Source organism: Urocampus carinirostris, chromosome 11, assembly GCF_059441175.1.
Source record: "Urocampus carinirostris isolate Australia breed hairy pipefish chromosome 11, RoL_Ucar_1.0, whole genome shotgun sequence".
Lineage (NCBI taxonomy): Eukaryota > Metazoa > Chordata > Actinopteri > Syngnathiformes > Syngnathidae > Urocampus > Urocampus carinirostris.
This window is the reverse complement of record NC_142359.1, coordinates 35,318,124-35,334,177: the sequence shown is the minus strand read 5'-3', so window position 1 is coordinate 35,334,177 and position 16,054 is coordinate 35,318,124. Positions and strand designations below refer to the sequence as shown.

The window sequence follows — 16,054 nt, the reverse complement described above, 5'->3', positions numbered from 1 at the left end:
CTACAAAATTCTGCGCTACGATAGTCGGTTCTACACATTTGCTACCATGGTAACCTCTGAGAATAAAACGAAGCGAGCCGCCAACAACGAGGCTTTGTTTGCTTGATGACAACATGGCGGTCATGATGTGTATTGATGGGTTTTGATGGGGCGCCTCCTTTCCAAGCCCAATGACATCACTTGATACATACATACAATTGCATGACTCGTGGGTGCCTCTCTGCTGACCTCAATACCATCACCTTCGCTAAACTTTCCCACAGCATCAGTACTGACCTCACTAGAGAGGCCGGATCACAAGATTTGACCCCTCCAGGAGATCCTGCTGCCGATTCTTTCGGAGGGTCTGAGCTGCGAGATCTCAGGACTCAACTTCCCAAGCTTAAGGGAGAAAAAGGGCAGGGTTCGTACACCTTTTTAATGGTCAAATTCAAACACTTTTCAAGCCTTTTCAATTTGCTCTGGGCTCGGTCCCTCAAATCAAGTTAATTGGTTGAGCTCGTGCTGGGTCGGGCTTCAACACACACGGGCCCGGGTCAGAATGGATTTCTGAGGCCTGAAATTACCTCTACTCCCAACACTCATAGATCAAAACCGGTGCAGGTCTGACTTCAACGGCGTGATGCCAACCTGGCCAAAGGCCGACCGAACAGATCTCCACCCACGAAAACGCCTTGGCAAAGCGGAAAGCTGACTTCCACAACAAGTTCACGACAAGTTCGAGGTCCTCAACGTCAAAAAGCAAATTACTCACTGACAGACCAGCTAGACTGGTTTCATCGGATCAAGATTGACTTTTGGCTTCTCTTGTAGAAATGAAACAAATATCAAATATTTTCAAAATGATCAAAAGTGAAAGGGAGATGTCGAGGCAAACACAAAATCGACATATTATGCTTAACATTTCAGGTGAATTGGCCGGTCCAAATTGTCCCTAGGTGTGAATGAGCGGATGAGTGGTCTGTCCCTGTGTGCCCTGCGATTGGCTGGCAACCAGTTCAGGGTGTCCCCTGCCCACTGCCCGGAGATGGCTGGGATGGGCTCCAACCCCCCCGCGACCCTAATGAGGATAAGCGGTACGGCTGATGAGATGAGATGTCAGGTGAATTGGCCGGTCCAAATTGTCCCTAGGTGTGATTGAGCGAGTGAGTTGTCTGTCCCCGTGTGCCCTGCGATTGGCCGGCAACCAGTTCAGGGTGTCCCCTGCCCACTGCCCGATGATTGCTGGGATGGGCTCCAGCACCCCCACGACCCTACTGAGGATAAGCGGTGAAGCTAATGAGATGAGATGATTTAGATAGATAGATACTTACTTTCACCATAGATAGATAGATAGATAGATAGATAGATAGATAGATAGATAGATAGATAGATAGATAGATAGATAGATAGATAGATAGATAGATAGATAGATAGATAGATAGATAGATAGATAGATAGATAGATAGATAGATAGATAGATAGATAGATAGATAGATAGATAGATAGATAGATAGATAGATAGATAGATAGATAGATAGATCGATCTATGATTTGATTTATTTGATCGAGATTTTACATACATGATTATTTCTCCTGTGTGATGCGGATGGGGTTCGTACACCTTTTTCGCGGCCAATTTCAAACACTTTTTAAGCACTTTCAAGGCCAGTACTTCAGGTTTTTTGGTACCTTTGAAGGAATAAATCGCAGATCAAAAGAATGTTTTTTGTTGTTGTTAACTTTGAGTCATTATCTTGCTGCTAGCACATACTTGCTATTTTGAGCTGTTCCTATCTATGATCTACATGATTTTTGTGTCAATAGGCTGCTATAAACTGACATGAATTCTGCTGTTCTGCTTGTTAACAAACACGGAAAGGGCTCTATAGGTTTTGGGTAATAATGGAGTTCAATACAGTGGACAAAAAATAAAGAAATGACTTTATGTATAAAAAGCAGGAAAATGAGCCAAAGTTAGACTTATTTTATTGATATTAATTTTTCCGAATCAGAGTGCATTCGATCTTTTAATCTTAGAGACTGCTTATCTTTTGCTTTTTGTTCTACGTATTTTAATTCGGATTTTTCGGCTTGTTTTTCAGAAAATCTGTGTCTAAATTGGTTAAATAGAATTGTAAATAGTTTTCTTTTTGCATTATATCGTTTATTTATACCACTGAGGAGTTAATATTTTTAATTTATATTGTATTGTTTTGCATTTTTAGGGATTTAGTGTTTTTCCACTTGAATTATGTTCAGTGTCTAAAATGCTTCAATTGTTTAGTATTTTACAAATTCATTTTGTATATCTTTGAAAATTTCAATTTATAATTATTATTTTTTTTCTGGGATTCCCTGCAAAAGATATAAAATTATTAATTACTGAATCATTTGGTGCTTTCTGTTTTATTATTATTGACAATATATCGTTAAAAAAAAAAAGAAATCTAAAGAGCCATTTGGAGCCGAAAGAGCTGGCTCTTCTCAGTGAGACGAGCCAAAAGAGCCGGTTTTCTAAATAGAGCCGTCCCCTGGGTGCAACAGTAGGGGGCGATGCCACTTCACATGACATCACCATAATGACAAGTCACAAGAGCCAGCGTGTCACACAATTTAAAACAAAAAATGATTGCACGGTCTTAGTCAGACGACCTAGAAACATGGCAATGGCAACAATTTTAAGCATTTTCAAGTTCTCCCAAAAAGCCCTTGAAAACAAGACATTAAAGTTCAAGCACTCTCAAGGAGTTCAGGCGATTGGACCCCTCCAGGAGATTCTCTCGGAGGGTTTGGATCCGTGAGACCTCAGGACTAAATAAATAAGAAAAAGAGGTTTATTAGGAGCAGTGTTGAGCATTAGGGCTGCACCATTTTCTAAAAAAAACAACATAATTGTAATTTTCCAGACCAGTGTTGCAATTTGATGTGATTATCCATTTTAAAAGAAAAGTGATTTAAGTTTGTTTTTATATGATTACTGAATCAGTGTCATGCTTTAGTTTATGTAAGTTCAAAATTGTTCTCTTGCTGACGCTGTCTTCTGGCTAAAATAATCATTGCAGCTTTTCTTGTTGCACGGGAAAGTATGTTAAAGTCTTAGATGTGCTCAAATAAACGCTTCCTTTTTCATTTTATGGGGCGTTTGAGTTGGCATTTGGACTGTATTTGAAACAGTCCTTCTCTTACTTTCCCCATTTTCATCCTGGAATAAAAGATCACTACGGCCACTGCATGACACCACTCAAGCATTTTCAAGGATTTTAAGCACCCGTACGAACCCCAGGGCTTGTTGAACAGGATTGCTCTCGTCCATCGGCACACAATGCCCGCTCATATTCAGGTCAGAAACAAAACACGGCTCTAAAACATCAACGGAATACAGCAGATCTTCTTTCTTTTTTGTCTGGCACGCCTCTTTTAGGCGGAACGTGGACAAATATTGACAGTACAAATTTGTGTCATAGAAACACAAATGAGGGCTGACTCACACAGGATAACAAATCATGTGGAACTTTCTCCAGCACACCACGGAAAAGGTGTCGGATGTGAGGTGAGAAGCTCACTAACAAGAAAAACATGAGGCCTCGTTAACACCTTGAGGTGTTAGACTTTGGTGATAATTCAGCAAGAAAAAAGATGGTGACGTTTTAATGAGTCTAACTTTAGACCCAACGACACCAGGTTCATGAAACTATACAGCTTAGTTCTGCAGTGTCAAACATGCGGCTCGCGAGACAACGCAGAGAGAAGCACAAAAGAGAAATGAGTTACGGTTCGAAACATGTCCACTGGATGTCACCAAAGCCTGGTGTCACTCCTAAACCAACTACAGCTGTTTCTATCTCCCTCTCCCTCTCCTTTTCTCTGTCTCCCTTTTTTCTCTCTTTTTCTTCTCTCTCTCTCTCTCTCTCTCTCTCTCTCCCTAACACACACTCTCAGTCTCTTTTCTCTCTTTCTCACTTGTGTTGCTCTCTCTTTCTTTATTTCTTCTCCCTTTCTCTTTCTTAATTTCTATCCATCCATTTCTTCTCTATTTCTCCTTTTTCCCCATTTTCTCTCTTTCTCTTTTCTTTCCCTTTATCTTTTTTTTCTCTATCTTTTATTCTCTCTTTCTCATACTGTCTTTCTTACTCTCGTTCTTTTTGTCTTTCTCTTTCTTTATTCCATTCTTTATCTCTTTTCTTTCTTTCTCTTCTTCTCATTCTTTCTTTTTTGTGTCCTTGTTCTTTATCTCTTTCTCTTTTCCTTTTTTTCTCTTTATTTTTTGTCTCTCTCCTTGTCTCTCTTTCTTTCTCTCTCCCTTTGCTTTCTTATTGCTCTTTTTTGTTGCTCTTTCTCTTATTTCCTCTCTCTTTCTCCATTTGTCTCTATTTCCCTCAATTTCTTGCTCTCCTTCAAGGCCCCGTACAAACCCTGACTTAACAAAAGGTTGACCATAAATTGACAGAAAACGTTTGAGGATCAAGAAAGGAGTCCCCGGAGAAAACCCACGCAAGCACGGGGAGAACATGCAAATTCTTCACAGGAAGGCTGGGAGCTAGATTTGAACGAATGACCTCCCAACTGTACCGCAGACCCTCCTATTTAAGCTCAGTGCTCTTACTCACGCTTTGTCAATCCATCAACAAACCTCCGCACCCGCAAGACTTGTGTTTTGACTCTGGCCTGTATCCTGCTTGTGTATCCTGTCCAGTATCAATCCCGTCTATCTCGACCTGTCTGATACCTTGCGACAATCTCCAGTATCAAGTATCGTTCCCGTCTGTCTCGTCCTGTCTGATACCTGGCGACAATATCCAGTATTGGGTATCGTTCCTGTCTGTCTCGTCCTGTCTGATACTTTGGGACTATCTCCAGTATCGGGTATCGTTCCCGTCTATCTCGTCCTGTTTGATATCGGACTCCAGTCTCCAGTGTCTGGTATCGATCCCGTCTGTCTTGTCCTGTCTGATACCTTGCTAGCATCTCCGCTATCCGGTATCGATCCTGCCTGTCATATTTCGCCAGTATCTAGTTTCCGGTGTCGATCCCGCCTGTCTCGTCCTGTCTGATATTTTTCTCCAGACACCTGTATCTGATATCGACCCCCGTCGGTCCGGTATCTGCTCGTGTATCTGGTATAAATCCTGTCCGTCCCGTCCTGTCCGGTATCGACCCCGTCGGTCCGTATCTGCTCGTGTATATGGTATTGATCCTGTCTGTCCCATCCTGTCCGGCATCGACCCAGTCTGTCCAGTATCTGGTATCGATCACGTCGGCCTCTGGCTTCCTGTTGTTCCACGCCGGACTTCTGCGTTGCTTCTTCCGCCCAGTGATCGCCGAATCACTGGCGTTTGTGTTCACGTGAATGACTGCCCCATTCCCGTAAAATAAAGCTTGTGTGAATGCGTTACGCATATGGGTCCTCCTCCTGTCCAACACAGGGGTTGAAAAGACTGGTTGAAATGAGTACTGCTTTTTGTTTATTTCTTTTATTTTTCAATCACTAGAAGCTTAATAATACACACTGTCTTTGTAAACAGACTTAACGTCTAGTTATAGATGGGTGTTTCGGTAGTGCAGTGGTTTATGCATTGACCTAACACGCTATAAGTCCCCTGTTTGAGACCGGGTGGAAAGATATGTTGGCCTGGAGAGGGATGGGCGCCATCAGGCTGTATTAGCCCGAAAACACACCACAGTAAATGGTGCCTATACAACCGTAGTGGTTAAGGGAGCCAATAACCACTCCCCCAAAAATTTCATCACGTGTACCAGAAGGCTTTAGAGGCAAAGTGTTCTGTAAAGGGATGCAGCAGATGTACTTGCTGTGGCCTCTGCCCAAAAATCATGAGTTATTAGCAGCTACCCTTAACCAGGTAATTTGCCTGGAGAGGGAGGGGCACCACCGGGCTGTATTTGCCCAAGACACACCACAGCAGATGGTACCCTCACTACCTAGGCCTGGAGTCAGGAACCTACGTATGGCTATGAAGTTAGATATGGTTCCTTTTATGAGTAGATAGGTGAAATGGTGCCCATACAACCCTAGTGGTTAAAGGAGCCAACCATTAAAGGTTTAAGTTAAGATTTCGGAATTACCTTTATTATAATTGTGTTGCAACGAAATTAAGATTTTTTGAAAAATATACAACATGAAAAATAATAAAGTATTCACCTCTAATATAAAATGTGCACACCAAAAATTAAAACTATACACAAACGGGATATTGCACTTAAAACGGTCTTGATAGTTATTGGGGAAGAAGCTATCCCTCTAAATTTAGATGTATAAAAAAAACCAATCACTTTTAGACAAGTTTTAAACAAATTTTAGCATATGTGTCATGGATCACTTAGACGAGTGTTTCCCAACCTTTTTGGAAACAAGACATCTTTTTTCATTGAAACTATTAAAAAAGATTCATGTTTTTTCAAGCTAAAATTATCATGTTGTGAGAATTGACAGTATAACGTTTTTATTATCATTTGTGGTCACAGTTTCTCAGGCGGTAATACGGGTAATTCATTGTGGTATATTATTGCTGTCTTTTTTAATTTTACTTTATTTTCAACATGTTTTCCAAGTTTGTTATACATACGCTGCCCGACCTACGAACGAGTGTTCATAAGTTGAATTTATTCGTAAGTTGCTTCAGTGCTATATTTTGTATATCTAAGCTTTATATAAGTATGTTTAAGGCTTGTATAAGTAACCTGTATCATTTTGTACTAGAAAATAAACATTTAATAAGATAATATACTCTATAAAGATAAATAAAGTTAAGTTTAAATTACTTTTGGAAAAGTTAGGCGACTTCCTACTCCGTGGTAAAAAGTGGATGAAAAAAACGATCCAACCATTTTCTCAACCGCATCAAGCTTTCTTGTTCCACTTTCGTTTCAAAAGAAACGGCTCGCCTCTTCCTTACACTTTACAGCAACCATATTGAATGGATCCACGAGATATTAAACAGTAAAAATGTCAAAGTTCTTAGCGTGCTAGCGATACAGGACACGTTGTTTTGATTACAGACGAACCAGGAAGTGGAAGCCTGATTTCTTCTTCGGTGTGGTGACATCCCACAGCGCCACGTGCGGGAAAGAAGCACTACAGCACTGTCCTCTACTCGGAAAAAGGTGCACACAATACAAAATCTGTCGGCAATGTCGGGATATTTTCCGACATTCCAAAAAAAAAGATCATATCTTCCGTTTTGCGTAAGTCGAATGTTTGTAAGTAGAGGAGCGTCTGTATATTTTTTTCTTGCTTTTCTAAAAAACTTACATGCACTTAAAACGAGCAAAACTATCTGTCAGTGGAACACTTTTTACTATGTTCTAACTATAAGTTTTCAATAAAATTATAGTTAAAACATAGTTAGAATAAAATAAATAAATTCAACATTATTATTATGACTTTAATTGATATATTTCATCATTATTTGCAGTCCAACCTTAAACAGCTTCCTCAGACAAAACAAGTTATTAAATATACTATACTACCGCGTGAGCAGATCATTACTATAGAACATTAAAAAAAATGTAATCTGCTGCCACTCACTAATATACAAAGATTGGGCAATTTCTTGCGGCACACTAGTTAAAAAACACAGACTTAAGACTTTAGACGTCCATTAGACGTCTTTTAGACCCAATACTGCTAAGTCTGCAGTTGTGCTATCTCACTCGCCGATATAAGTAGAAAATGAGTTATTCACAGTGACACTATAATAATGAAATAGATACGATTTTCTATTTGATCTGAAAACGTGTTTGAGCATTGGCCGTAGAGGGAATCATGATTTTGGCTATGCAATATTTGGTTTTATTAGACGTCTTGAGCACGTTTTGACAGGCAAAACGGGTTAAGGCGTATTGCAACAGACAAGTCTAATCCAGGGCTCTTCGACCTTTTTCAAGAGTCGAACTACTTTTGGCTGCTAATGATAGCAAAGGGCACCTACTTTGATATGAATTTCTAAATAGCAACTAAGCTAGATGGCTAAATAGCTAAAAGTAGCTTGATTTTTACCTAGAAAAGTAAAAGCTAAAGAACTAAAAGGGATCTAGAAAACTATCTAAACGAGTAAAAAGCCAACTAAAAAAGACAGATAGAAATCTAGGTCGAAAAGAGGCCAAAATTTTGCCTGATAACTAGGGAAAAGGATAACATTTTAACTACATAGCATGCGAAAAATATAAAAGGCTGGCTAAATAGCTAAAAATGTAGGAAGATAGCTAGCCACAAAGCTAAAAAGGGAGTTGGATAGTTAGCTAAAAAAAATACTGCACATTTTTTGCTCATTCATTTTATAAAACCCATAAATTGGAATTTAGTCTGATGTATTTCCTGTAAAGTAAATTAATAAAAGGATAAAAAAAATTATTGGTTTAATACACGAACACATTTTCATTCTGTTCTCTGAATTAATTTCTTAAAAATAATTATCAATACTTGAATAGAATTTTTTGACCACGAAGCCCATGAACTGTAATTTATTTATCAGAATTTCTAAAATGAGAATTTATCATCTTATTACTATGTTATTATCAGGTTAAATATTGAAATGGGGTTAAATAGACTCAGTCAACCTATAAAATAAACATTTTACGGGGAAATCACAAGGACCTAGCCCTGGCTAGCTTATATCAGAAAGGGTCCGCAGGGCACTTCAACTGTCCTTAGGGGGTACCCTGGAGCCCGCGGGCACCACGTTGGAGACACCCGGTCTAGATGATGAGCAACGAAATTACGAACAAAGGTGAGTTTCTATTGCTGTCACAATCCCCCCCAGAAAACACGCAGCATTTAAAACTCAGCGATGCTTCCTACCTTGCAGTGGAGCAATGCGCTAGATATCTCAGTTCGAATCCCGGTCTTCAACGCGAACCATCTGCAGAAGCCTCTAATCCTCCACCAGGGTTATGAAGAGTGCCTTGAAATGATGAAGAGAGGGGACCAAGGGCCAAAGGGGGCAATGAAGGGGGCCAAAAATTGGGGAAATGCGACAACCGAGTTGCCTCACGTCGAGGCGTGACTGTGACAGTGAGTGGGAGTGGACCGAAACGTTTGAATCCACCCACGCAAAAGCGCCTTTTCCATATCATACAGCCGCCACAAGTGGGCGTTCACCTTTAGGTAAAATGACAGTTAATGCGGGTTTAAAGGGATACCCAAATTCTTAAAGGGATCTCCAATGTGGTGCCTGGGGACACCGAGGGTGCCCCCTAAGACTGTTGAGGTGCCCGAGTACCTCTTCTGACCAGTGCTTCTGACCAGTGCTCATTGTGATTTTCTAGTTAAATGTTGTTCTTTTTGTTGGTTGACTCAGTCTATTTGATCCCATTTTCAGTAATGACCTTGGTAATAATGCAGTAAAGACAGAAAAATCATGAAAAGTTGTTGTTTTAGAAATTCCAAAAATAAATTCCTGTTCTTTGGCTTCATGGACAAAAAAAAAGTCTAAGCTCCGTTTACGGTCTCCGGATGTTTTAACCGCCATCGTCATCGGGCACCAATGAGATCGCGACTCTGGACAACTTTCTCCACTGTTGACGGTTCCTGGCCTGCTTTTGGGTCGTGGCAAAGTGGGCCCCAGTCTATTTCTTAATGTTGTCGGCCAAGTTCTGCTTTACTGTATTGAAAATAATTTTTAAGCAATTAACTAAGATAGGTAATAAAATAAAAATATATTCATGTATTAAACAAATTAATTTATTAATATTTTTATTTATCTATTTTACAGGAACTACAACAAACTAAATTTCAATTCATGGGTGTTATATAGAAAATGAGGGGAAAAAGTGCAGTTTCATTTAGTTAGCTATCCGGCTACTTTTTAGATTTGTAGCTAGTTATCTTTCTACCTTTTAGCTATTTGGCCAGCTATCTAGCTAGCTTTTAACATTTCTCTTGCATTATATCTAGCTAACATTTTATCCTTTTTTGCTGGTTATCAAGCTAAAATTTGGCCCCGGGTCTAGCTAGCTATCTAGCTTGCTTTTTTTTTTTTAATCTTGTCTTTTTACTCATCTAGCTAGCTTTCTAGCTCGCCTTTAGTTTTTTACCTGTTTACCTTTCTAGTTAACAATCAAGCTACTTTATTTTGCTAACCAGCAAGCTAAAAAGGTAGATTTGTAAAACAATTTCAATGCTATCCAGCTAACATTTATCCTTTTTGCTAGTTATTAGGCTACACTCTCCGGTCTCCCTGAAGTCCAAAATCAAGAGCCTTCAGCTGGGACAAAATGCTCCAGCGAGGCTTTTAACTATGACAGAAAGTTTGAGACTTTACTAGATTTTGACCTCCTTTTTCGCTAGTTACCTAGTTGACTTTTTACTCATTCAATTAGCTAGCTAGCTCCCTTATAGTTTTTTAACTATTTAACTTTCGCTAATTATTTGCGCTAATTAGTAACAATAAGTAGCTATCAGCTTGAAAAAAGTTGGATACCTGCTCTAAAACATAAAAAATGCCAGAAAATAGTACATTTTTGCGTAATACACACATATATATATATATATATATATATATATATATATATATATATATATATATATATATATATATATATATATATATATATATATATATATATATATATATTTCATCAGTATATTCAAATTATTTTCCGAGATAATACATTTTGAAGACAGTCTGTCTCGTATTGGACTTCCTTAGCTGTGAAGTTATTAGGGTAACACCGGACCCTTCGCAAGCCAGTCACCAAATTGGTTTATGTGTTTGTGGTGTCGTGTAATACACTCCCCTTCCTGCGGTGTCACTGTATACTTATGCGCAGCCTTGTACTTGTGCTAGAGAACTACCGAGGAAGAAGTTGAGTAAACACTCTATGACTGTACCGTCCGTGCCTGTCTCTGAATCCGACTGCAACCCGACTACATACACAACATATTGACTTACTGTGTGTCATGTAGCCCCTACAGCTGCAGTCCCAAAGCGCCTTACGTGTACAGTTGCTCTCCATGCGAATGATGAACAGTCAATTACTACTGACCTGCTTGTGGACACTGGTTCAGCAGTTTCAATTCTGCCAGAGAGAATTTACAGACAGTCATTCATGCACTTGCCTCTCTCAAAGCCTACTGTGCGTCTGGTGACCTACATGAAGAAGCCAATTCCAGTGTTGGGCTGTCTTCAACTTACTGCTACATACTGCAACCAGAGTGCACATACTGACTTCTACATAGTTCCTGACGGTACTCCACTACTGGGAATGGACCTGTTCACTGCACTTCGCCTCCACATACAAGATGGGCAGATTGCAACACCTGCCGCATCGGAGATGAGTTACACTGTCAACACTACAAATGCTCTAGGCGTTGCTACAGGTTTTATACACAAAGTTAAAGTGCGTGCAGACGTCCCTCCAGTCCAGCAAAAGCTACGCAGACTCCCATATGCCGTGCGTGACAAGGTGTCGGAGGAGCTGGAAAAACTGGAAAATGATGGCATCATCGAGAGAGTCGACGCGTCTGCCTGGGTGTCGCCTCTGGTGGTCGTGAGCAAGAAAACAGGTGGCCTTCGTGTGTGTGTGGACTTACGTGAACCAAACAAGGCTGTGGTGATCGACAGTCATCCGCTGCCACACATTGAGGAAGTGTTCACTGAGCTCCGTGGCGCTACAATGTTTTCCACGATTGACCTACAAAATGCATACCACCAAGTGCAGCTACATCCAAGCAGCAGAGATCTTACCGCGTTTATAACACAAGATGGACTGTTTCGTTTCACACGAGTGCCTTTCGGCCTGGCAGCAGCACCCAGTGCCTTTCAACGCATGATGTCTCAGATCCTGGCTGGCCAAAAGGGTGCCCGACTGCTGTGTTTTAACTACACAATCGAATACAAACCGGGACATGAGAATGTTACTGCAGATTGCTTGTCACGTTTGCCTCTACCCATCACAGACGACCACGAGGAGATGGAGTTGGAGATGGTGGCTGCTGTGTCTCCTGATTTTGCTGCATTCACTGCTGATGAGCTCTCCAGTGCATGTGAGGAATGTCCAGTGCTACAGAAGGTGCGACAGTACATGCAGAAGGGATGGCCTCGTACTGCAAAAGGCCTTGACCCCCTCATCGTGCCATACTTCCGTGTGCAAAATGAGCTTGCCTTGCAGAACAGTGTCATTGTGCGTGGCACTCATCGTGTTGTGATACCACAACAGCTACAGGGAAAAATGATCCAACTTGCTCATGCTACACACCAAGGGATAGTTCGCACAAAACAAAGACTGAGAGACTTGTACTGGTGGCCTGGAATGGATTCTCACGTTGAGCTCGCCATCAAATCATGCACCACCTGCTTGCAGCATGACAAAACCGCAACCACGCGTACTGCACCATTACAGCCTGTGCCTACCCCAACTGCTGCCTGGGAAAAAGTTGCTGTGGACATTGTTGGTCCTATTCACTCTGCGCCTGCTGATTGCCGCTTCGCCATCACCCTCATTGACTATTACAGCCGATGGCCTGAGATTGCCTTCTGCTCAAATGTTACTTCTGCCTCTGTTATGACTTTTCTTTCCATTGTGTTTAGCAGAGAAGGTAATCCACAGGAAATTGTTACTGACAATGGCCCTCAGTTCGTGTCGACCGAGTTTGAAGCATTCCTTAGTGACAGGAACATCACACACCGTCGCAGCTCTGTGTACTACCCCCAAGCCAACGGTGAAATTGAGCGTTTCAACAGAGTCTTCAAGGACTGTCTACAAACAGCCAACATCGAAGGTAAACCACTGAAAGCCTTCTTCACTGAGTTTTTACAGACTTACAGAGCCACACCACATGCTGTGACTTCAGTATCCCCCGCTGAACTGTTGCATGGTAGACCACTGAATACAAAGCTTCACATCACAGGTCTTCACTCCATGCGTCCCACTGCTGACAAAGGCAACATGCTACAAAACATACAAAACAAACAACGGAAGTCCAAACGATACACCGACAAACGTCGCGGTGCAAAATCACCCAGCTTCCAGATTGGCTCTGCAGTTCGCATCCGCAAACCTGGAATCATTGCGAAAGGACACTCAAGGTTCACCAAGCCACTGACAGTGGTAGCTCAAAAGGGTCCAGCCACTTATCTGCTGTCTGATGGAAAGGTGTGGAATGCTTTCCACCTTGCCCATTCTTCCACCTGTGCTGCTGTTTCAGCGCCACAGCCTCCTGATAATGATGCTTGCCTCCTGCCAAGCGACCAAGTTGCTGAGCCACCCGAAACTGAAACTGTGCCCTCAACACATCCCTCTCCTAGTGCACCGAGAATACGACATGCTCCTGCATGGCTTCAAGATTATGTGACTTAAAAAAAAAAAAAAAACTACAGAAAAGATGTGATGATGTAAAAAAAAAAAAAAAAAAAAAAGACATGATGAATGTTCATTGTTAAAAAAATTGTCATGTTTGTTTATGATGTGATCTTCATACAGTCTGCTTAAGTTTACAAGGTTACACACTTTTGCTTACCGATATTGACAGTATAGTTCCTTACGTTATTGCTTACCTCTGATAAATATTTACCTCTAATCTGGTAATGAATATTGAAATGTATGTTTTCTACAAGCTCATACTTACCGAAGAGTTATTGCGTATTTTAGATTAATGCTACTGTTGTGTCCTATGCTAACAAAAAGGGAATATGTGGTGTCGTGTAATACACTCCCCTTCCTGCGGTGTCACTGTATACTTATGCGCAGCCTTGTACTTGTGCTAGAGAACTACCGAGGAAGAAGTTGAGTAAACACTCTATGACTGTACCGTCCGTGCCTGTCTCTGAATCCGACTGCAACCCGACTACATACACAACAGTGTTGATTAGTGGAACACGTTGGTTCTGATTGTTTCAAAGCAAAGTTTTGGTAGTTTTTGCAGAGACTACCTAGGCGTTGTTCGCTGGTGGGTGCAGCAATGGTACAACCAATGGCAGGCAGCCAAAATGGGGCAGACTGGCAAAAAACACATATAGAGAGCTAACAGGTGTAAACGAGTCAGGACATGGCAGGCTATCCGGCTGCTAAAGAGGGCTGACAGTTTTATTGTTTTTGGCAGTTTATTTATTTGGTAATGGTTTTGTTATTAAATGCTATATGTTTTTGAGCACCTTCCCCTATCCCGCTTCCTGCGTTTGGGTCTACAGAAAAATCATAACAACCTGTTTACAAAAACGGAATGGGGTCTAAATTTCTGTATAATCACAAAACATAATTTAGGACAATTGATAACATAATCGTTTTCACTGTTTCACAACTCTTTTTTCGTTTTATGTCAGGCTGACATTGGGTACCATTAACACAACAGCTGTCCTGTATTTTGATTTCGAATCGTTTTAATTTTAAAATTATATTTTTATGCCTCTTCTAAATTGACCTCTTATATTCTTACGGTCAAACGAAATAGTATTCAAAGAGCACGTTTATAAAGCAGAATGTAATAGAAGCGAATACAATAAAACTTCCATTATTAGTGTAACATGTACAAAACAATGACAATGTGACATTGTTGAGTGTATATAAAAACCATCAGATAAATATCAGTTCGTCTAAAAAAAGAAATGAGTAAACAGATAATAGACACCCATTTAAAATGGAAATATTCCCTTTCGTACATACAAAATATGCAACTGTAACGTTGAGTACGCTTTCAAAGACGTGTTCAATCGAAACAAGACCATTTTAATTGCAAAAGAAGACGTTAAGCGCTGTAGAGGAAAACAAATGTTCCATCCATATGAGAAGCGGTAGTGCTCTCTAGTGGTGAAAAAAAATACTGGTTAATTTTTAAAAAAAAATTTCTCTTAACTTTCATAGTTATTGTGTCTGCAAGGGATTAGTGAGTGACTGATACAAGAAGTTGGTAATGATACCAATGCCACCCTGTTTTAAGATGTTAGTAGCCAATACCAGTTTTAGCTGCCCTGCCATGGCCATTTAAAAACCATGACCAAAAAATTTGAGAAAATTAAAAGTTGCAATGAATTCTTCAAAGACATCATTTTTTTGCATAGTATTCCGTTTGTATCCTGGTATCGACGTTCGTGTTTACTCAAGAGTTGAGTATTGGCAAAGTTGGGCACGTTATTTTAAAAAGTAATTAGTTATAGTTACTCACAAGTTCTTCCCAAAATAAATTGAATTAGTAATTTACTTTTATTGTCACTCTTGTGCCCATGCACGCAGATCGAAATTTCAATACATCTAAACCGCACAGTTAAATTGTAGCGAGCCGATGTAGCCGCAGCCGAACAGGGCGCGCCATTTAGACCCAACTGCTGTGTTGTTAGGTGACCAAATCCCCCAATTCCAACCCTTAATGCCGAGCGCCAAGCAGGCAGGCAATGAGTACCAATGTTGTAAGTCTTAGGTATGACTCGGCCGAAGCTTGAACCAGCGACCTCCCAGTCTCGTAGCGGGTTACCTACCCACAAGGCCACCGAGCTGGTTTAGCGGGAAGGCCTGATCTTGGTAGATTTGCAATGGTCTGATACTCCTTCCATTTTGATATTAATGCTTGCACAGTGCTCCTTGGGTTGTTTAAAGCTTGGGAAATCTTTTTTCTATCCAAATCCAGCTTTAAATTTCTCCACAATTGTATCTCGGACTTACCTGGTGTGTTCCTTGTTCTTCATGATGCTCGCTTTAAACAGACCTCTGAGACTATCACAGTGCAAGTGGATTCCATTTATCATTTAGATCCTAACTGAACTTCTGGACAGAGTTTGCTGCTCTGAAAGTAAAGAGGAGCTGAATAATTTTGCACACCCTCTTTTAAGTTTTTTATCTGTTAAAAAAGTTTAAAATATCCAATAAAGTGTGCTCTACTTCATGATTGTGTCACACTGATTGTTGATTCTTCACAAGAAATTACAGTTTTATATCTTTATTTTTGAAGTCTGAAATGTGGCAAAAGGTCACAAAGTTCAAGGGGGCCAAATAGTTTCGCAAGACACTGTATATCTGTGATCTACATATGCCATTTTTATTCTTGCGTGTGCATTTGAGTAAAATGATAGTAATATGTTGCTTACATTTTCAGTTGCAGAAAGTTCTTCCCATTACAATTTACCAC

At 40.5% G+C, this 16,054-nt stretch overlaps 1 protein-coding gene across 2 annotated transcripts in view; it reads right to left on the bottom strand.

Moving 5' to 3' along the window:
- Nucleotides 1-15,624, bottom strand: part of LOC148357202 (uncharacterized) — a 38,742-nt gene extending 23,118 nt beyond the window's left edge. The window contains exon 1 of one of the 2 annotated variants that reach the window (XM_088347964.1): nt 15,592-15,624. The gene's annotated coding sequence lies outside the window, so the exon portion shown is untranslated. Of the gene's footprint in view, nt 1-8,797; nt 8,996-15,591 lie in introns of those variants that run through there. The other variant, XM_088347963.1, reaches the window with a different exon arrangement.
- Between the last annotated feature and the right edge of the window lie 430 nt (nt 15,625-16,054).